This window comes from Ranitomeya imitator, chromosome 2 (genome assembly GCF_032444005.1).
Source record: "Ranitomeya imitator isolate aRanImi1 chromosome 2, aRanImi1.pri, whole genome shotgun sequence".
NCBI lineage: Eukaryota > Metazoa > Chordata > Amphibia > Anura > Dendrobatidae > Ranitomeya > Ranitomeya imitator.
In genome coordinates, this window is record NC_091283.1 from 252187595 (window position 1) to 252210408 (window position 22814).

Consider the following 22814-nt stretch of genomic DNA (forward strand, 5'->3'; position numbering starts at 1 on the left):
TAATGTATGTACGGGAGCTGTGGGCCCATCATACTGTGTATAGGGGAGCTGTGGGGACATCATACTGTGTGTGGGGGGCTGTGGGTTCAAAATATTGTGTATAGGGGAGCTGTGGGGGCATTATACTGTGCATAGTAAAGCTGTGGGCCCACCATACTGTGTATAGTCAAGCTGTACAAGGAGGCTACTTAGGGGACATTATTAAATGTTAAGTGGTAACTTAAACATTATTGTTATATGGGCACTCAGTACTGAGACCATCAAAATTTCATGTGTGGTATTTTTACTTTTTAGGGACAAAATGTGGAGGGCACTAGCACAGGGCATTAATGTTTTCTAGGGGTGAATTTTATTATCTAGAGAGCACAAAAGAGTCATTATTACTATGTAAGGGGCACAGTGGTGGCATTGCTATGTGGGGCGGCACCATTATTATACCACACAGCAGGTGCTGTAGGACACATACGGCAGCAGGGGCTCAGTATTTGGGTATCAGGTGCAGTAATAGGGACACATACGGCAGCAGCGGCTCAGTATTGGGGTATCGGGTGCAGTAATAGGGACACATACGGCACAGCGGCTCAGTATTGGGGTATCAGTGGCAGTAATAGGGACACATACGGCAGCAGGGGCTCAGTATTTGGGTATCAGGTGCAGTAATAGGGATATACGGCAGCAGCGGCTCAGTACTGGGGTATCAGGTGCAGTAATAGGGTCACATACAGCAACAGCGGCTCAGTATTGGGGTATCAGTTGCAGTAATAGGGACACATATGGCAGCAGCGGCTCAGTATTGGGGTATCAGGTGCAGTAATAGGGACACATACGGCAGCAGCGGCTCAGTATTTGGGTATCAGGTGCAGTAATAGGGACACATACGGCAGCAGCGGCTCAGTATTGGGGTATCAGGGGCAGTAATAGGGACACATACGGCAGCAGCGGCTCAGTATTGGGGTATCGGGCAGTAATAGGGACAGATACGGCAGCAGCGGCTCAGTATTGGGGTATCAGGTGCAGTAATAGGGTCACATACGGCAGCAGCGGCTCAGTATTGGGGTATCAGGTGCAGTAATAGGGACACATACGGCAGCAGCAGCTCAGTATTGGGGTATCAGGGGCAGTAATGGGGACACATACGGCAGCAGCGGCTAAGTATTGGGATATCAGGTGCAGTAATAGGGACACATACGGCAGCAGCGGCTCAGTATTGGGGTATCAGGTGTAGTAATAGGGGCACATACGGCAACAGCGGCTCAGTATTGGGGTATCAGGGGCAGTAATGGGGACACATACGGCAGCAGCGGCTCAGTATTGGGATATCAGGTGCAGTAATAGGGACACATACAGCAGCAGCGGCTCAGTATTGGGGTATCAGGTGTAGTAATAGGGACACATATGGCAGCAGCGGCTCAGTATTGGGATATCAGGTGCAGTAATAGGGACACATACAGCAGCAGCGGCTCAGTATTGGGGTATCAGGTGTAGTAATAGGGGCACATACGGCAACAGCGGCTCAGTATTGGGGTATCAGGGGCAGTAATAGGGACACATACGGCAGCAGCGGCTCAGTATTGGGCATCAGCAGAATGAGGAGTTTGTGCAGGTTGGGGATAGATGGGGACGGGGCTGGAAATGTGAGAAGTCTGATGTGTCATCATAACTTCTGCAGACGAGTCCTGGTGGAGAAGTTGTCTTGTTGGGCTGGGCCAGATGGAACAGACGAGAAAAGTGAACGATTCCATCAGAAAGAACGTCATCTGTAAGTTATTATCTATAACTGTGCTGTGATCTCTTATATGGTCTGTAGAACTGGTATCTACCAATATATGGTCCTCATATAGTAGTATCAGTGTTTTTATATAGATGTATTTTCAGTCACAGTGCGGTCATCTGCTGATGTTCCCCTATGCTCACAATTAGGGTGCACCATGTAGCTGTAGTCAGGGGTACCTCGTTAGGGGCCCACTCAGATTTTTCGCCCCCCCTAAGCTGAAACCCTAGCTACGCCTCTGGTTATTAGATATATGAAACTGAAATAGCTGTTGCCAAAAAACAATTTTTATAAAACAGTAAGCTTAAGATTAAGAGGGGTGCCCAAACTTTTTCATATAACTGTATATATGTGTCTCACTGACATATATATATATATATATATATATAGACTGTATATATGTTTTTAAGAATATTTGAGCTGATGGATCCATGATATGTCCATTTTGCAAGCCTGCGTGAAAAAAACGCCGTATGGAAGCCATACGGATGACACACGGATAAATTTGTGCGGAAAAAACGCATCCTCGCATTGAATACGGAACAGTGTTTTGGGACAATTTCTGCGTATTGCGGCCATAAAAAACAGACCGTATTTTATACGCCTTGTGGGTAAAATCCTGGAGGGCATTCTAAGGGATGCTATATTGGAGTATCTGGAGAGGAATAACCTCATGATCCAGTATCAGCACGGGTTTACTAGGGACCGTTCATGTCAGACTAATCTGATCAGCTTCTATGAAGAGGTAAGTTCCGGATTGGACCAAGGGAACCCAGTGGACGTAGTGTATATGGACTTTTCAAAAGCTTTTGATACGGTGCCACACAAAAGGTTGACACATAAAATGAGAATAATGGGGATAGGGGAAAATATGTGTAAGTGGGTTAAGAGCTGGCTCAGGGATAGGAAACAAAGGGTGGTTATTAATGGAGCACACTCGGACTGGGTAGCGGTTAGCAGTGGGGTACCACAGGGGTCAGTATTGGGCCCTCTTCTTTTTAACATATTTATTAATGACCTTGTAGGGGGCATTCAGAGCAGAATTTCAATATTTGCAGATTACACTAAACTCTGCAGGGTAATCAATACAGAGGAGGACAATTTTATATTACAGGATGATTTATGTAAACTAGAAGCTTGGGCTGATAAATGGCAAATGAGCTTTAATGGGGATAAATGTAAGGTCATGCACTTGGGTAGAAGTAATAAGATGTATAACTATGTGATTAATTCTAAAACTCTGGGCAAAACCGTCAATGAAAAAGACCTGGGAGTATGGGTGGATGACAAACTCATATTCAGTGGCCAGTGTCAGGCAGCTGCTACAAAGGCAAATAAAATAATGGGATGCATTAAAAGAGGCATAGATGCTCATGAGGAGAATATAATTTTACCTCTATACAAGTCACTAGTTTGACCACACTTAGAATACTGTGTACAGTTCTGGTCTCCGGTGTATAAGAAAGACATAGCTGAACTAGAGCGGGTGCAGAGAAGAGCGACCAAGGTTATTAGAGGACCTGGGGGGTCTGCAATACCAAGATAGGTTATTACACTTGGGGCTATTTAGTTTGGAAAAAACAAAGACTAAGGGGTGATCTTATGTTAATGTATAAATATATGAGGGGACAGTACAAAGACCTTTCTGATGATCTTTTTAATCATAGACCTGAGACAGGGACAAGGGGTCATCCTCTACGTCTGGAGGAAAGAAGGTTTAAGCATAATAACAGACGCAGATTCTTTACTGTAAGAGCAGTGAGACGATGGAACTCTCTGCCGTATGATGTTGTAATGAGTGATTCATTACTTACATTTAAGGGGGGATTGGATACCTTTCTTGAAAAGTATAATGTTACAGGCTATATATACTAGATTCCTTGATAGGGCGTTGATCCAGGGAACTAGTCTGATTGCCGTATGTGGAGTCGGGAAGGAATTTTTTTCCCCAAAGTGGAGCTTACTATTTGCCACATGGTTTTTTTTTGCCTTCCTCTGGATCAACATGTTAGGGCATGTTAGGTTAGGCTATGGGTTGAACTAGATGGACGTAAAGTCTTCCTTCAACCTTAATAACTAGGTTACTATGTTAGTGTGACGCCGGCCTAAGGTTTACTGAAACTCTGCCTGTGGTGGTTTGATCTAAATCCTTGTGGCTTTTATTTTCTAGTGGTTTACGGCCCCTCATCTGATGACTCCCTGATATCTCAGTTTCATACAACCTTGAAAGCTGGCCACTTGAAGGTCTGGGTGAAAGTAGAGTTACTACATAGTGTAAATCACTATATAAGACCAGAGAAACATGACAAGACAGATGCCAAAACTGGGGTACCTGTACATGTACAGTGTGCTGATATTTGCATAATTGGGGACGCCCATGCAGTGTATGTAATCTCCCAGGGGTTCTCTGTCTTGGTGTTGCTTCTTGAATATTCCAGACTAGGGTTGAGCGAAACGGGTCGTTCATTTTCAAAAGTCGCCAACTTTTGGCAAAGTCGGGTTTCATGAAACCCGATCCGACCCCTGTGCGGGGTCGGCCATGCGGTACGCAACTTTCACGCCAAAGTCGTGTTTCAATGACGCAAAAAGCGCCATTTCTCAGCCAATGAAGGTGAACGCAGAGTGTGGGCAGCGTGATGACATAGGTCCTGGTCCTCACCATCTTAGAGAAGGGCATTGCAGTGATTGGCTTGCTGTTTGCTGTCTGCGGCGTCACAGGGGCTATAAAGGGGCGTTCCCGCCGACCGCCATCTTACTGCTGCTGATCTGAGCTTAGGGAGAGGTTGCTGCCGCTTCGTCAGAAGCAGGGATAGCGGTAGGCAGGGTCCATTAACCACCAAACCGCTTGTGCTGTAGCGATTTCCACTGTCCAACACCACCTTCGGTGTGCAGGGACAGTGGAAGCTACATTTTTTTTTTTTTCCTCAGCGCTGTAGCTCATTGGGCTGCCCTAGAAGGCTCCCTGATAGCTGCATTGCTGTGTGTACGCCGCTGTGCAAACCAACTGCTTTTTTCAAGCACAAATCCTCTTGTTCCTTCCTTTCTGCACAGCTATCTTTTTTGTTTGTCCACACTTTTTATTTAATTTGTGCATCAGTCCACTCCTTATTGCTGCCTGCCATACCTGGCTGAGATTACTGCAGGGAGATAGTAATTGTAGGACAGTCCCTGTTTTTTTTTTTTTTTTGTGGGAGATTAAGATTGGCATTTCTGCTAGAGTGCCATCCCTGTGTGTGCCATCTCTCACTCAGTGGGCCATAGAAAGCCTATTTATTTTTTTGCTTGATTTGGGTTCTAAAATCTACCTGAAAAAATCACTACATCAATCAGTGGGAGAAAAATATTGGCCTCTGGGCTTGTGTGCCACTCCTGACTCCTGTGTGTGCCATCTCTCACTCAGTGGGCCATAGAAAGCCTATTTATTTTTTTGCTTGATTTGGGTTCTAAAATCTACCTGAAAAAATCACTACATCAATCAGTGGGAGATAAATATTGGCCTCTGGGCTTGTGTGCCACTCCTGACTCCTGTGTGTGCCATCTCTCACTCAGTGGGCCATAGAAAGCCTATTTATTTTTTTGCTTGATTTAGGTTCTAAAATCTACCTGAAAAAATCACTACATCAATCAGTGGGAGAAAAATATTGGCCTCTGGGCTTGTGTGCCACTCCTGACTCCTGTGTGTGCCATCTCTCACTCAGTGGGCCATAGAAAGCCTATTTATTTTTTTGCTTGATTTGGGTTCCAAAATCTACCTGAAAAAATCACTACATCAATCAGTGGGAGATACATATTGGCCTCTGGGCTTGTGTGCCACTCCTGACTCCTGTGTGTGCCATCTCTCACTCAGTGGGCCATAGAAAGCCTATTTATTTTTTTGCTTGATTTGGGTTCTAAAATCTACCTGAAAAAATCACTACATCAATCAGTGGGAGAAAAATATTGGCCTCTGGGCTTGTGTGCCACTCCTGACTCCTGTGTGTGCCATCTCTCACTCAGTGGGCCATAGAAAGCCTTTTTTTTTTATTTGGTTTCTAAATTCTCCCTGAAAAAATCATTTTATTTTATTTGGTTTCTAAATTCTTCCTGAAAAAATCATTTTATTTTATTTTGTTTCTAAAGTCTCCCTGAAGAAAAAAAAAAAAAAAAAACAGTGGGAGATTAATATTGCCCTTTCTGCTTGTGTGCCAGTCTTGACTCCTGGGTGTGCCATCTCTCTCTCTCTCAAATAGTGGGCCATAGAAAGCCTATTTATTTTTTTGCTTGATTTGGGTTCTAAAATCTACCTGAAAAAATCACTACATCAGTCAGTGGGAGAAAAATATTGGCCTCTGGGCTTGTGTGCCACTCCTGACTCCTGTGTGTGCCATCTCTCACTCAGTGGGCCATAGAAAGCCTATTTTTTTTTTTATTATTTGGTTTCTAAATTCTCCCTGAAAAAATCATTTTATTTTATTTTGTTTCTAAAGTCTCCCTGAAAAAAAAAAAAAACAGTGGGAGATTAATATTGCCCTTTCTGCTTGTGTGCCAGTCTTGACTCCTGGGTGTGCCATCTCTCTCTCTCTCTCAAATAGTGGGCCATAGAAAGCCTATTTATTTTTTTGCTTGATTTGGGTTCTAAATTCTACCTGAAAAAATCACTACATCAATCAGTGGGAGAAAAATATTGGCCTCTGGGCTTGTGTGCCACTCCTGACTCCTGTGTGTGCCATCTCTCACTCAGTGGGCCATAGAAAGCCTATTTTTTTTTTATTTGGTTTCTAAATTCTCCCTGAAAAAATCATTTTATTTTATTTGGTTTCTAAATTCTTCCTGAAAAAATCATTTTATTTTATTTTGTTTCTAAAGTCTCCCTGGAAAAAAAAAAAAAAAAAAAACAGTGGGAGATTAATATTGCCCTTTCTGCTTGTGTGCCAGTCTTGACTCCTGGGTGTGCCATCCCTCTCTCTCTCTCTCTCTCTCTCTCTCTCTCTCAAATAGTGGGCCATAGAAAGCCTATTTATTTTTTTGCTTGATTTGGGTTCTAAATTCTACCTGAAAAAATCACTACATCAATCAGTGGGAGAAAAATATTGGCCTCTGGGCTTGTGTGCCACTCCTGACTCCTGTGTGTGCCATCTCTCACTCAGTGGGCCATAGAAAGCCTATTTTTTTTTTATTTGGTTTCTAAATTCTCCCTGAAAAAATCATTTTATTTTATTTGGTTTCTAAATTCTTCCTGAAAAAATCATTTTATTTTATTTTGTTTCTAAAGTCTCCCTGAAAAAAAAAAATAAAAATCAGTGGGAGATTAATATTGACATTTGTGCTTGAGTGACAGTCCTGCGTGTGTGGCATCTCTGTGATTTGGTGCCACAGAAAACAGAGTGTGTAACATTGTGCCTGATTTTCCTTGTGGTCTCACCAACCTGTAAAGGGATATTGAAATCATACTGAAGTTATAGCTCACCGTGTAAGTTGTTTGACAGCAACAAATAAAGTTACTTTGGTTAAGTTTTTAAAACAATAAGGAAGTCTGGTGCAAGAGGTCGTGGCCGTGGGCGTTCATTGTCAGCTGGTAATGATGGTAGTGGTAGTGGAGCATCAGGTGGTCGTGGGAAAAAAAATATTCCACCTAAGTCTGGAGCTGTGGAGCCAGGTTCGTCGTCTGGCTACACAAGGCCTCGAACGCTCTCTTTTCTGGGAGTAGGAAAACCGCTTTTAAAGCCGGAGCAGCAACAGCAAGTTTTGGCTTACCTTGCAGACTCAGCCTCTAGCTCTTTTGCCTCCTCTTCTGAAACTGGTAAATGTAAAAGCAGCGCGTCGTTTGTGGATGTTCACGGTCAGGGACAAGTCGCTTCCTTGTCCTCTTCAGCAAAAACAACAACAAGAGAGAAGGATGCAGCAGGCGACACAACGGGTTACTCCATGGAGCTCTTTACACATACCGTCCCTGGCTTAGAAAGTGAAACAGTTAACAGGCCATGCCCATTACAAGTAGATTGTGACATGGAGTGCACTGATGCACAGCCACAGCCAGACTACTATGCTGGTCCTTTGACTCAGACCACAACATTGCCCTCGCAGGGTACTGATCCAGAATCAGACCCTGATGAGACTATGTTGCCCCATCACGAACACTCTACCACCGACTTATACGGTGACACAGACGAAGTTGCGCACGAGGTAGAAGAGGAGGTTATAGATGACCCAGTTGTTGACCCCGATTGGCAGCCATTGGGGGAACAGGGTGTAGGCTGCAGTAGTTCTGAAGCGGAGGAGAAGGGGCCGCAGCAGGCATCAACATCGCAACAGGTTCCATCTGCCGGGCCCGTACCTGGCCCTAAACGCGTGGCAAAGCCAAAAACTGTTGGAGGACAGCGTGTCCATCCGGTTAAAGCTCAGTCTGCAATGGCTGAAAAGGGATCCGAGGCTCGAAAGAGTGCAGTCTGGCATTTTTTTAAACAACATCCAATTGATCCGCACAAAGTCATCTGTCAAAAATGTTCAACTAGCTTAAGCAGAGGTCAGAATCTGAAAAGCCTCAATACAAGTTGCATGCATAGACATTTAACCACCATGCATTTTCAAGCCTGGACTAACTACCAAACGTCCCTTAAGGTTGTAGCACCCTCGGCCAATGAAGCTAGTCAGCAACGCAACATCCCTTCCGTCACTGTAAGGCCACCATTTTCCGCACCACCGGCAGTATCTGTGCAGGTTTCTTTGCCAGCTAAAAGCAGTCAGGGTCAGGGAATCACCAGTTTTGTAGGAGGAAATATTGCATCTAGGGCACCGGCGGAAACAATACCATCTCCAACCGTCTCTCAGTCTGCCATGTCCACCGGCACACCCGCTAGTTCCACGATCTCCAGCTCTCCAGTCCAGCTCACCCTACATGAGACTCTGGTTAGAAAAAGGAAGTACTTATCCTCGCATCCGCGTACACAGGGTTTTAACGCCCACATAGCTAGACTAATCTCGTTAGAGATGATGCCCTACCGGTTAGTTGAAAGCGAAGCTTTCAAAGCCCTGATGGAGTGCGCTGAACCACGCTACGAGCTACCCAGTCGACACTTTTTTTCCAGAAAAGCCATCCCAGCCCTGCACCAGCATGTTAAACAGCGCATCGTCCATGCACTCAGGCAATCTGTGAGTACAAAGGTGCACCTGACTACAGATGCATGGACCAGTAGGCATGGCCAGGGACGTTACGTGTCCATCACGGCACACTGGGTGAATGTGGTGGATGCAGGGTCCACAGGGGACATCAATTTCGGGACAGTTGTGCCTAGCCCACGGTCTAGGAAACAGTTGGCTGTAGGCGTTCGCACCCCCTCCTTCTCCTCCTCGTCCTCCTGCAGAAGCGAGAGCTCTTCCACAGACCGCAGTCGCCCAACCACTCCATCGGCAGCTGACACTGTTGCACACCAGTTGTCCCATTATGGGCCAGCTACTGGCAAGCGTCAGCAGGCTGTATTGGCTATGAAGTGTTTGGGCGACAACAGACACACCGCGGAAGTTCTGTCCGAGTTCTTGCAGCAAGAAACGCAGTCGTGGCTGGGCACAGTAGATCTTGAGGCAGGCAAGGTAGTGAGTGATAACGGAAGGAATTTCATGGCTGCCATCTCCCTTTCCCAACTGAAACACATTCCTTGCCTGGCTCACACCTTAAACCTGGTGGTGCAGTGCTTATTGAAAACTTATCCTGGGTTCTCCGACCTGCTCCTCAAAGTGCGTGGACTTTGCTTACATATCCGCCGTTCGCCTGTACACTCCAGCCGTATGCAGACCTATCAGCGGTCTTTGAACCTTCCCCAGCATCGCCTAATCATAGACGTTGCAACAAGGTGGAACTCAACACTGCACATGCTTCAGAGACTGTGCGAACAGAGGCGGGCTGTTATGTTTTTGTGGGAGGATACACATACACGGGCAGGCAGTAGGATGGCAGACATGGAGTTGTCAGGTGTGCAGTGGTCGAAGATACAAGACATGTGTCAAGTCCTTCAGTGTTTTGAGGAATGCACACGGCTGGTTAGTGCAGACAACGCCATAATAGGCATGAGCATCCCCCTAATGTGTCTGCTGATGCAAAGTTTGACGCACATAAAGGATCAGGCGTCTGCACCAGAGGAAGAGGAAAGCCTTGATGACAGTCAGCCATTGTCTGGTCAGGGCAGTGTACAGGACGAGGTAGCGGGCGAAGAGGAGGTGGAGGACGAGGAGGATGATGGGGATGAGTATATTTTTAATGAGGAAGCTTTCCCGGGGGCACTGGAAATTGGTTGCGTGGCAAGGCCGGGTTCTGGTTTTTTGAGGGACACAAGTGACGTAGATTTGCCTGAAACTGCCCCTCAACCAATCACAACCGCAGATTTGACAACTGGAACTTTGGCCCACATGGCGGATTATGCCTTACGTATCCTCAAAAGGGACACACGCATTACTAAAATGATGAATGATGACGATTACTGGTTGGCCTGCCTCCTTGATCCTCGCTATAAAGCCAAATTGCAAAATATAATGCCACATGAGAACTTGGAACTAATATTAGCAACCAAACAATCAACTCTTGTTGACCATTTGCTTCAGGCATTCCCAGCACACAGCGCCCGTGATCGTTCTCACACGAGCTCCAGGGGGCAGCAGACCAGGAGTGTTAGGGGTGCACACATCAGAAGTGGCGTTGGACAGAGGGGTTTTCTGACCAGGTTGTGGAGTGATTTTGCTATGACCGCAGACAGGACAGGTACTGCTGCATCAATTGAAAGTGACAGGAGACAACATTTGTCCAGTATGGTTACAAACTATTTTTCATCCCTTATCGATGTTCTCCCTCAACCGTCACTCCCATTTGATTACTGGGCATCAAAATTAGACACCTGGCCAGAATTGGCAGAATATGCATTGCAGGAGCTTGCTTGCCCGGCAGCTGGTGTTTTATCAGAAAGAGTATTCAGTGCTGCAGGTTCAATATTAACCGAAAAAAGGACTCGTCTGGCTACCCAAAATGTTGATGATCTAACATTCATTAAAATGAACTACAACTGGATTTCTAATTCTTTTGCCCCACCTTGCCCGGCCGACACCTAGCTTTCCTATGAAAAGCTCTTGCCTGTGGACTACTGTGAATTACTTTTCTAATGTCTAATTTGCTGCAGCTGATTGTCCAGCATACGACATGTTTACACCTCCCTAAATGGCCAAACTCCCCACACGGGGCCGTGGTATCGCGACTTGGCGCAAGCACCCGTGAGAGTGCTGTTTGTCTGAAGAGGTGGGTGTGCCCGCTTTTGGTCGACAGCACTGCCACTGGGTCCCTCATAGTACAATAAAGTGTCTCTGGCGGTGGTGGTGCGCACCCAACGTCAGACACACTGTTGTAACATGAGGGGCCCTGGGCCTGTACCGCCGGCCACAAGAGAGTTCACCCACCCCCAGGTCAAACATTGCTCTACCACTTCCACAATTATCTCTCACACTTCCACCAATGTTTAGTCTATGCGCTGACATCCTTCCATTCCTGCCACTGACAATACCATTGTGTTGACATGTATGATGGTACTTAACATAGTCAGGGGCAGTGTCCTCTATTTACCACAGTAAATACTTTGCGCTAAATTAGTAGGTCTGAAACTACGCAGAGGATCCCACCCCTGTACCTAATGATTGCACCCTTTAGTGTTTTCGTTTTGTTTTAATGCGAGACATTCACATTTATTTATTGTTTTGGACTACTAACTGGCAGACACTCATTACAATCGGCCTCCGCTGACCAGACCACTGCTGCCCGTGTACCCCTGGAACCAATTTTAAATTGCCTACAGCCAGCCCAATTTTATTATGTTAGGCCTTCGAAGCCTGTCTGCGGTCCCTCCTTCCACTAGGCCTCCACTGACCAGACCACTGCTGCCCGTGTACCCCTGGAACCAATTATAAAGTGCCTACAGCCTGTCCAATGTTATTATGTTAGGCCTTCGAAGCCTGTCTGCGGTCCCTCCTTCCACTAGGCCTCCACTGACCAGACCACTGCTGCCCGTGTACCCCTGGAACCAATTTTAAATTGCCTACAGCCAGCCCAATTTATTATGTTAGGCCTTCGAAGCCTGTCTGCGGTCCCTCCTTCCACTAGGCCTCCACTGACCTGTCTACTGCTGCCCGTGTACTCCTGGAACCAAATATAAAGTGCCTACAGCCTGTCCAATTTTATTATGTTAGGCCTTCGAAGCCTGTCCGCGGCCCGTTCTTCCAACTACTACTACACTGACCTGTCTACTGCTGCCCGTGTACTCCTGGAACCAATTATAAAGTGCCTACAGCCAGCCCAATTTATTATTTTAGGCCTTCGAAGCCTGTCTGCGGTCCCTCCTTCCACTAGGCCTCCACTGACCTGTCTACTGCTGCCCGTGTACTCCTGGAACCAATTATAAAGTGCCTACAGCCTGTCCAATTTTATTATGTTAGGCCTTCGAAGCCTGTATGCGGTCCCTCCTTCCACTAGGCCTCCACTGACCTGTCTACTGCTGCCCGTGTACTCCTGGAACCAATTATAAAGTGCCTACAGCCTGTCCAATTTTATTATGTTAGGCCTTCGAAGCCTGTCTGCGGCCCGTTTTTTCTACTACTCCTACACTGACCAGACCACTGCTGCCTGTGTACCCCTGGAACCAATTTAAAAGTGCCTACAGCCCAATATTTTTTTATGTTAGGCCTTCGAAGCCTGTCTGCGGCCCGTTCTTTCAACTACCACTACACTGACCAGTCTACTGCTGCCCGTGTACCCCTGGAACCAATGTTAAAGTGCCTACATCCCAATATTTTTTTATTGTAGGCCTTCGAAGCCTGTCTGCGGCCCGTTCTTTCAACTACTACTACACTGACCAGTCTACTGCTGCCCGTGTACCCCTGGAACCAATGTTAAAGTGCCTACAGCCCAATTTTTTTTATGTTAGGTCTTCGAAGCCTGTCTGCGGCCCGTTCTTTCTACTACTCCTCCACTGACCAGACCACTGCTGCCCGTGTACCCCTGGAACCTATTTTTAATTGCATAGAGTATCCTTTTTTAATAGTAGGCGTACAAAGTCTGTCTGCGGTCCACTATTGAAATTGTCCTCCACTGCCCAGAGCAATGCTGCATGTGTACCCCTGTAACCTTTTTTAAGCTGCAGTGAGCCACATTTTTGGTTTAAGGCCTACTACCTGTGTCTGTCTGCGCCACTCAATACAGCTGTGTTCCTTTGAAAAAAGCTGAGCGTCAATAGTCTTGTTTTCAGCCTCTAGGAATTTTAAAACTGCATTGGGCCTACAACTTTGGTAGGGCCTACTAACGGTGTCTGCCGCCCCAAGGTGTGACCAAGGTTTCATCCACATTGCTTCGATCAGACTACTCTCGTTTAGTAGTTGTTGGAAACTACACTGCATTAGGCCTACAAATTGGGTATGGGGTGTAGAGAGACGGTGTGTTCCACTCCAAGGTGTTCAACAGGTTTCCTCGCCATTGCTTCAATCTTAATGCTCTCGTTTAGTAGTTGTTGGAAACTACACTGCATTAGGCCTACAAATTGGGTATGGGGTGTAGAGAGACGGTGTGTTCAACACCAAGGTGTTCCCCAGGTTTCCTCTCCATTGCTTCAATCTTAATGCTCTCGTTTAGTAGTTGTTGGAAACTACACTGCATTAGGCCTACAAATTGGGTATGGGGTGTAGAGAGACGGTGTGTTCAACTCCAAGGTGTTCCCCAGGTTTCCTCTCCATTGCTTCAATCTTAATGCTCTCGTTTAGTAGTTGTTGGAAACTACACTGCATTAGGCCTACACATTTGGTATGGGGTGTAGAGACGGTGTGTTCCACTCCAAGGTGTTCCCCAGGTTTCCTCGCCATTGCTTCAATCTTAATGCTCTCGTTTAGTAGTTGTTGGAAACTACACTGCATTAGGCCTACAAATTTGGTATGGGGTGTAGAGAGACGGTGTGTTACACTCCAAGGTGTTCCCCAGGTTTCGTCCACATTGCTTCGATCTTCCTACTCTCGTTTAGTAGTTGGTGAAAACTACACTGCATAAGGCCTACAAATTGGGTATGGGGTGTAGAGAGACGGTGTGTTACACTCCAAGGTGTTCCCCAGGTTTCCTCGCCATTGCTTCAATCTTAATGCTCTCGTTTAGTAGTTGTTGGAAACTACACTGCATTAGGCCTACAAATTGGGTATGGGGTGTAGAGAGACGGTGTGTTCAACTCCAAGGTGTTCCCCAGGTTTCCTCTCCATTGCTTCAATCTTAATGCTCTCGTTTAGTAGTTGTTGGAAACTACACTGCATTAGGCCTACACATTTGGTATGGGGTGTAGAGACGGTGTGTTCCACTCCAAGGTGTTCCCCAGGTTTCCTCGCCATTGCTTCAATCTTAATGCTCTCGTTTAGTAGTTGTTGGAAACTACACTGCATTAGGCCTACAAATTTGGTATGGGGTGTAGAGAGACGGTGTGTTACACTCCAAGGTGTTCCCCAGGTTTCGTCCACATTGCTTCGATCTTCCTACTCTCGTTTAGTAGTTGGTGAAAACTACACTGCATAAGGCCTACAAATTGGGTATGGGGTGTAGAGAGACGGTGTGTTACACTCCAAGGTGTTCCCCAGGTTTCCTCTCCATTGCTTCAATCTTAATGCTCTTGTTTAGTAGTTGTTGGAAACTACACTGCATTAGGCCTACAAATTGGGTATGGGGTGTAGAGAGACGGTGTGTTCCACTTCAAGGTGTTCCCCAGGTTTCCTCGCCATTGCTTCAATCTTAATGCTCTCGTTTAGTAGTTGTTGGAAACTACACTGCATTAGGCCTACAAATTGGGTATGGGGTGTAGAGAGACGGTGTGTTCCACTCCAAGGTGTTCCCCAGGTTTCCTCTCCATTGCTTCAATCTTAATGCTCTCGTTTAGTAGTTGTTGGAAACTACACTGCATTAGGCCTACACATTTGGTATGGGGTGTAGAGACGGTGTGTTCCACTCCAAGGTGTTCCCCAGGTTTCCTCGCCATTGCTTCAATCTTAATGCTCTCGTTTAGTAGTTGTTGGAAACTACACCGCATTAGGCCTACAAATTTGGTATGGGGTGTAGAGAGACAGTGTGTTACACTCCAAGGTGTTCCCCAGGTTTCGTCCACATTGCTTCAATCTTAATGCTCTCGTTTAGTAGTTGTTGGAAACTATACAGCATTAGGCCTACAAATTGGGTATGGGGTGTAGAGAGACGGTGTGTTCCACTCCAAGGTGTTCCCCAGGTTTCCTCTCCATTGCTTCAATCTTAATGCTCTCGTTTAGTAGTTGTTGGAAACTACACTGCATTAGGCCTACAAATTGGGTATGGGGTGTAGAGAGACGGTGTGTTACACTCCAAGGTGTTCCCCAGGTTTCGTCCACATTGCTTCGATCTTCCTACTCTCCTTTAGTAGTTGGTGAAAACTACACTGCATAAGTCCTACAAATTGGGTATGGGGTGTAGAGAGACGGTGTGTTACACTCCAAGGTGTTCCCCAGGTTTCCTCTCCATTGCTTCAATCTTAATGCTCTCGTTTAGTTGTTGTTGGAAACTACACTGCATTAGGCCTACAAATTGGGTATGGTGTGTAGAGAGACGGTGTGTTCCACTCCAAGGTGTTCCCCAGGTTTCCTCTCCATTGCTTCAATCTTAATGCTCTCGTTTAGTAGTTGTTGGAAACTATACTGCATTAGGCCTACAAATTGGGTATGGGGTGTAGAGAGACGGTGTGTTCCACTTCAAGGTATTCCCCAGGTTTCCTCGCCATTGCTTCGGTCTTCCGACTCTCGTTTAGTAGTTGTTGGAAACTACACTGCATTAGGCCTACAAATTGGGTATGGGGTGTAGAGACGGTGTCTTCCGCTCCAAGGTGTTCTCCAGGTTGCCTTTCCTGAGCTTCTATCTTCAGGCTCTTGTTAAATAGTGGTTAAATGGAACAACTGCATTTGGCGTACTAGTTGGTTTGGGGCCTACTAACAGTGTCTGCCGCTCCTTGCTGTTCTCCTGGTTTCCTGTCCTGAAATTCCATTTTCAGGCTCTCGTTAAGTAGTTGTTAATGTTAGACTGCATTTGGCCTACTAGTTGGGTTGGGGCCTACTATCGGTGTCTGCCACTCCTTGCTGTTCTCCACTGAACAAAGCTGTGCCGCCTGTTTACTACTGTTGCCAATTTTGAACTGCATTTCGACTACTTACTGATTTGGGCTACTCTCTGTGTCAGCCTCTCATTCCAGTTGTCCTCCACTGCAATGCCCCCTGGTTACTCCTGTGTTACCAATTTTGAACTGCATTTAGCCCACTTTATTCTTTGGGCCTATATCTGTGTTTCCTCCTCATCCTGCCTATTGCCCAGCCAGTGATAGATGAGTCTGCTGGTACATTGACCCATAACGCAACATTTCCCGTGCACGCTACACTGCAAGATTGTGACCCTGCTGAAAGTCAGGTCCTCCTTCCCGCATACCATACCACCTTACACGGGGACAAAGAGGAAGGTGCAGATGAAAGTGCAGGTTCCTTCATCAGGTGGGGGGAGGAATACTAGTTGGCGACGTCACTGGCACAGGGCCTCTCATAGTACGCAAAAGTGTTGCTGCCGGTGGGAGGCACCCCCGCTGTGCAAACACACCGCTGTACTTTGAGGGGCCCTGTGCCAGTGCCAATGCCAACGAGTGGGCCCCCCCTGCTTGCTCAGGATCACAGCACTTGCAAAGTTGAAATACTTACCTCTCCCTGCTCCACTGCCGTGACGTGGTCCAGATTTCCTGGGCCCACTAATTACTTGAACCAGTCCTACCCCCCACAACTTTAGCCAAATGACCCCCAATTTCAAATGCCTTCCAATTATTATAAGGTAAATTACGATTGACAAGCTTCTGTAACAAGAATGGATGTTTTTGCCATTAAAATGGGCAGTGTAGGTGTTTTCCTGGCCTCCACTCACTGCCGACTATGCTCCCCCATTGACTTGCATTGGGTTTCGTATTTCGGTTGATACCCGACTTTTCGCGATAATCGGCCGATTCCACTCGACTCGACTTCTAAGATAGTCGGGTTTTGCGAAACACGGCTCGACTCTAAAAAGGTCAAGGTCGCTCAACCCTATTCCAGACGGATGATATTTAAAAGCCTCTTAGTGATGATCTAAGTATATTGTATGAAGTTAATCTTCATATATACGTAATCAGTATATTTATGTAATCCTTATATGTAATTATTAACCTTTGTATGTTATTGTTAACATATACAAAAATGTACGCACTCACACTATTCAATCTTAATATTCCTTGAATTTTGTAGTTTGCAATGAAATTGCTTTGTATTGCAAGGATTAGACTTTTTTAAAGCCGTATCTGAACCTTAGTGTTAAAAACATGTTAAACACAATTGCGAAATTCTCCTGTAAATAATTCTGCAAAGAGGGAACCATCATACCATAAAAAATACGAGTGGATTTTCATGGGCACATCCAGTATGTGGGTTCCAAGGCCTAATGGGGTGCATATGACTATGCAGCAGGGCTGGCCTTGTCACGAATGTGTAAAACAAAGGTGTACAGAGTAAAACATGCATATTGTGAAGTGGATTTTCATGGGCCCATCAACTATGTGGGTTCAAAGGCTTATTGGGGTGCATATGAATTGGTAGCAGGGCAGGCCTTGAATTCAATGCAACACTTTTTCAGGAGTCCCCCTGGACATCTTATGACAGGGGTATTGTGGTGCGTCGTAATTCTTGGCAGCCCATCCACTCACAGCATAGGCTACAACAGCTTAGGAGACCCACTGTTTCATAATGGCCCTTTAAGAAGATTAATGCCACCTGATGCACCAGTAAAAATAGGCTCTGTGACTTTAAGAGACCCTCCTTTGTAAATGAAACAAGATGGGTCTGCGCATGTGTCACACACCACATGGCCAGCTAGGGGGGTTACATGTTACAATGACATTTCCCAGTGAATGCACTTGTAGTGGTTCAAAGCAATGTTAAAGTTGAAACGCTGTTAAAAAAAAATATGCTGCGTCTGAACTAAGCCTAAGAGGGAGAGGAAATTTTCGGTCTGGGGTTAAATATTTGGCCTTACAGGCAAGTCATTAACCTACAAAGGATGTACCTTGACATATTTCCCAGCAAAACCCGTTTTGGTTTTGCTTTAATGTGTCTTTTGTGGCACTGGAAAAAATGGCATGAGTCTTGGAAAAAAATGATTAAAGCTGTGAACTAGGAGTCAGGAATGCTTCCAGGGGCGATCCCCATGATGTTCCTTTGTCATTTGAGCAGTGTTTCCATCATTTTCAGATGTTTTTAAACCTTAAAAGGACCCCCAGGGGAATCGCGATAAAAATACTCGGGTCTCCCATAGACTTACATTGGGTTCGTTGTTCTGGCCGAGTACCCGAGTATTCCAATCTGCTCGACCCAAGCAACGAGCACCCGAGCATTTTAGTGCTCGCCCATCACTATTCAGAAATTAATATTTTGTGGAATAACCATGATTTTTAATCACAGCTTTCATGCATCTTGGCAGCTTTCCAGCAGTGTTTCACACTGCTTCTGGCGCAAAGATGTAAGCAGTTCTTCTTTGTTTGATGGCTTGTGACTATCCATCATCCTCTTGATTACATTCCAGAGGTTTCCAATGGGGTTCAGGTCTGAAGAATGGGCTGCCCATGACAGGAGTTTGATGTTGTGGTTTCTTAATTTTTGCCAGAGCTGTATATATTACCCCAATTGCCACTGCACAAAAGCAATCAGGAAGAACTGAGTCAATGCTCAAGAATTAGCGCTTGTAATAGATGCTCCATTTCTCGTGTGGCTGAGGACTAGTCTTATTAGTGTTGGTAGGGGCCAATATCCATGGACCTTCACAGCTTTTTAATATCAGCCCTTAGCTGTCTGTTTTGCCTTAGCTGGTTATTAAAAATGGTGGGGGCCCCAAATAATTTTTTGGGCGAGTCCACCCATTTTTTAATAACCAAAGAAAGAGCAGACAGCTGTTCACTGATTAATAGGCTGAAAAGGTAAATGTTTATTGGACGCTTCCCAGCATAATGAGACCAGCTCACAACCAATGTGGTCTCGAACTTTCGTGCTGTAAAATGGGGATAGTAAGCGGTAAAGGTGAAAAATGAAACAAAAAGGGAGTAAGCAGGACAATAGCCCTGAAAACAAATGTGGATAGTAAGATCACTTAAAATAACAAAGAATAAAAAGTAATAATAATAATAATTTTGAAAAAAGAGGCATAGGTCCAAATGTAGGAGGAGGTGTAGTAGGTGGATGAGCTTGAGGCGAATGTGGCGATGAAGGTGTAAGAGGCAGGGGATGAGTTATCCAACAGTTTTTTTTTTTTTTTTGGGGGGGGGGTTCTTATTAATTTTTTTTTTTTAGGGACAGCACTTAAAAGAACATAGTATAAAATAAAATAAAAAAGTACAATTTAGATACAGTAGTTGGATGTCCTAGTGGAGGAGGAGATGGTGTAGGTGGACATTGCACTGTAGGTGGAAGAGGCAGGCCTGATGGTATCCAACATTATTTTTGTGGATTTTATTTCTCTTCCTTTTTGGTAAGGCCCCAAAGTAAAACAAATGGCAAATAAAATATATCAATGTCTGGGTGCAGATGGTACATTTGTCTGGGCAGCCAAAGGTACAGACAAGTCCTGTGGACTCCACTCCTGGTTTCTTTTAATGAATGCGAGAGTGCCCACGTTGGCTTTGGACAGGTGGATGCGTCTATGTGTGATTATATGCCCTGCTGTGATAAACACACATTCCAACATTACACTTGCCACGGGGCATGCCAGCACTTCCAAGTCAAAAAGTACAAGCCTAGGCCATGTGTCCAGTTTGGAAACCAAGAAGTTAAATGGGCAGAGACATCACTTAGTACATGCAGACGTGTGGACATGGACATGTACTCTTCCACCATGTTGTTATAACGCTGGCACCTGGTTGTATAGACCGTATCAGATGGTGGTGCTGGATGCTGTGGCATGCTGATTTTTTTTCACATTTTAGCCAAGCTAACCCTCCCTTCCGAGGTGGTGCCCCAGCTGCGATGGCGACTTCCTCCTCCTCTGCCTTGTGTTTCTTCTGTCAGGTGGGAATGCCGCCAGTAGTGCCCCTACCAGCATGTGCTTGTATTCACACATTTTGCCATCCCACCACAGTGACAGAAGTAATAATAGTACATTGTCTTTGCAGCAGGGATCCAGCAGGGTGGCCACCCAGTAATAAGTAGGAGTATTGTTGGAGTCCCTCAAGGCTCTGTCCTGGGGCCCCTACTTTTTTCCATCTATACCCTTGGCCTAGGACAACTCAAAGTCCCATGGCTTCCAGTATCACCTGTGTGCTGATGACACTCAGATCTCACGTATCCCCCCTACCTGATCTATCTATTATGGTAAGCGGCATCACGCTCTCTCCCACACCTGAAATCCGCTGCCTCGCGGTAACTCTCAACTCTGCCCTGTCCATCAAACCGCACGTCCAAATTCTTGCCACCTCCTGTCGCCTCCAACTCAAATATATTGCCAGAATCCATCCCTTCCTCTGCCCTCAATCTACTAAAACGCTTGTGCATGCCCTAATCATCTCTCGCCTCGACTACTGTAACATCCTCCTCTGTGGCCTCCCCACTAACTCTCTTGCACCACTCCAGTCTGTCCTCAACTCTGCTGCCCGGCTAATCCACCTCTCTCCTCCCCTCTGCAAATCCCTCCACTGGCTCCCAATTCCCCAATGAATCCAGTTCAAACTACTAGCACTAATCTACAAAGCCATCCACAACCTGTCCCCTCCCTATATCTCTGAACTAATCTCCCAATATCTTCCCTCATGTAATCTCCGATCCTCCCAAGACCTCCTACTCTCCTCCACACTTATTCATTCCTCACACAACCGCCTCCAAGATTTCTCCCGAAATATCCCCCATCCTCTTGAATTCAACGCCTCAACACGTCCGATTCCACCACCCTCGGATCCTTCAGACGGAACCTGAAAACCCATCTCTTCAGGAAAGCTTACAGCCTGCAATAACCATTCTGCCGCCTCACCACCACCAGAGCTGCTGCACCCCTGACCTTCTGTCTCTTCCCCATTATCCCATAGAACATAAATCCGCAAGGACAGGGTCCTCTCCTCTCTGTACCGGTCTGTCATTGTAAATTTGTTTACTGTAAATGATATCTATAACCCTGTATGTAACCCCTTTCTCATGTTCAGCACCATGGAATTAATGATGCAATATAAATAATAATAATTCATGCCAGGCGGCCCAGACGCAAAGAAAAACTGTCCTCTGTGGGAGGTGTATGGTCTATGTCCTCCCTGCCATGCTCCAGTGATGCCCGTGAGCTACTTTGAGGGCCACCCTGTTGTGTGAAGTGTTGTTCCACTGAGCTACTCGCCCGTGCGTGCTGCAGCTGAAACTCCAGTATTGCTTCTGCTCGTACAGCCTCTACAGCGTATTCAACTTTTGAGTTCCACCTTGTTGATATGTCACATATGAGGCGCTGAGCGAGAAGGCAGAAGTGACGCTGCAGCGCAGACCGTCGAGCAGCTGCAGGATGTGAACGCCATAATCGTGCACAGACGACCTCTCACATATTGACACCAGATTGACACCAAGGAGAGCAGACGTGTCTGTCTGCTCTCTGCTGGATGAGGACAACAAGGCGCCGTGCTAGTGGCAGCCCATTGCAGCAGCAATAGTTTTGTTTTGTTTTATTTGGTTTTATTTTACTTTATTTTATTTTGGAATTATTTTTGTTATGTGTGAACCTTTTTCTTTCTGAGCCTCAGTTTTTTTTGGTACTCCTAAGGAACTTTCTTTTCCCCAGTACCTTCTCCTTCTGAACTTGGATCCTTTGGAATGCTTCCCTTGGATTTATGCTGAACCCTTGGATTTATGCTGAACCCTTGGATTTCCCCTTGGCTGGTTGCTTCTGAACCTGGGATCCTCTGATTTGTTTCCCCTGGATGCATACTGCTACCCATAGCTTTCTGGGTGTATGCTTCTGATCCTTGGCTCCCCTGAAAGGTTCCCCTTGGATGTTTGCTGCTACCCGCAGCTATCTGGATTTACAGTGCATTTGTGATCACCTTGCAGCCTAGGACTGGTATTATACGCACCTACTGCCAGGCGGTCACTACCTGTCTGGGAATTGGTACAGCTATGTCTGGAGGAGTGCACTGTATGCCTCCCTACACGGACAGGCTTAGTGCGACTAACATGGGCAAGGTTTTGATTGATGCCCCTAAGTCTGTTCATAAACGTGTTGCTTACTCAAGGGGCCGACTTCTGGAGCAGCGCAGGCTAATGCCTTCTCCTGTGGTGGGTAGACCACGTGTCCCATGTGAGGTAAGGCGACCCTACAGAGGCTGCAGAGCGGGGAAAAACTTAAGGCAAGGCGAAGACGGTTTAAACCTGTAGTTCCGTCCATCATCATGGGGAATGTTCAATCACTGGGTAATAAGTCGGATGAACTGCTGGCATTAATACGGACCCAGAGGGAATACAAGGAATGCAGTTTGATGTGTTTTACTGAAACATGGTTACGTGGCGAGATCCCGGACTTAAGTGTCTCAGTACCAGGATTTCACATGGTCCGGGCGGATAGAAACACTATGAAGAGCGGCAAAAAAAAGGGCGGTGGAGTTATACTCTACATAAACAATGGTTGGTGCAATCAGGGGCATGTGACTGTAAGGGAGCGCCATTGTTGTCCGAACATTGAGCTGCTAGCTGTTGGCCTCAGACCTTACTATATTCCTAGAGAATTTTCGCTTGTTACTGCAATAGTGTTGTACATACCACCAACTGCAAACCATGAGGCTGCAGGTGAAGTGCTGTCAGGAGTCATTGCTCGGCTCCAGCTGAAACACCCCAACTCGCTTACTGTAATCTCTGGGGATTTTAACCGGGCTAAAATTTCTACTGCCTTAACTAAATTCTATCAATTTGTTAAATGTACAACACGTGACAAAATTACTTTGGACTTACTCTATGGGAATGTCAAGAATGCTTATTC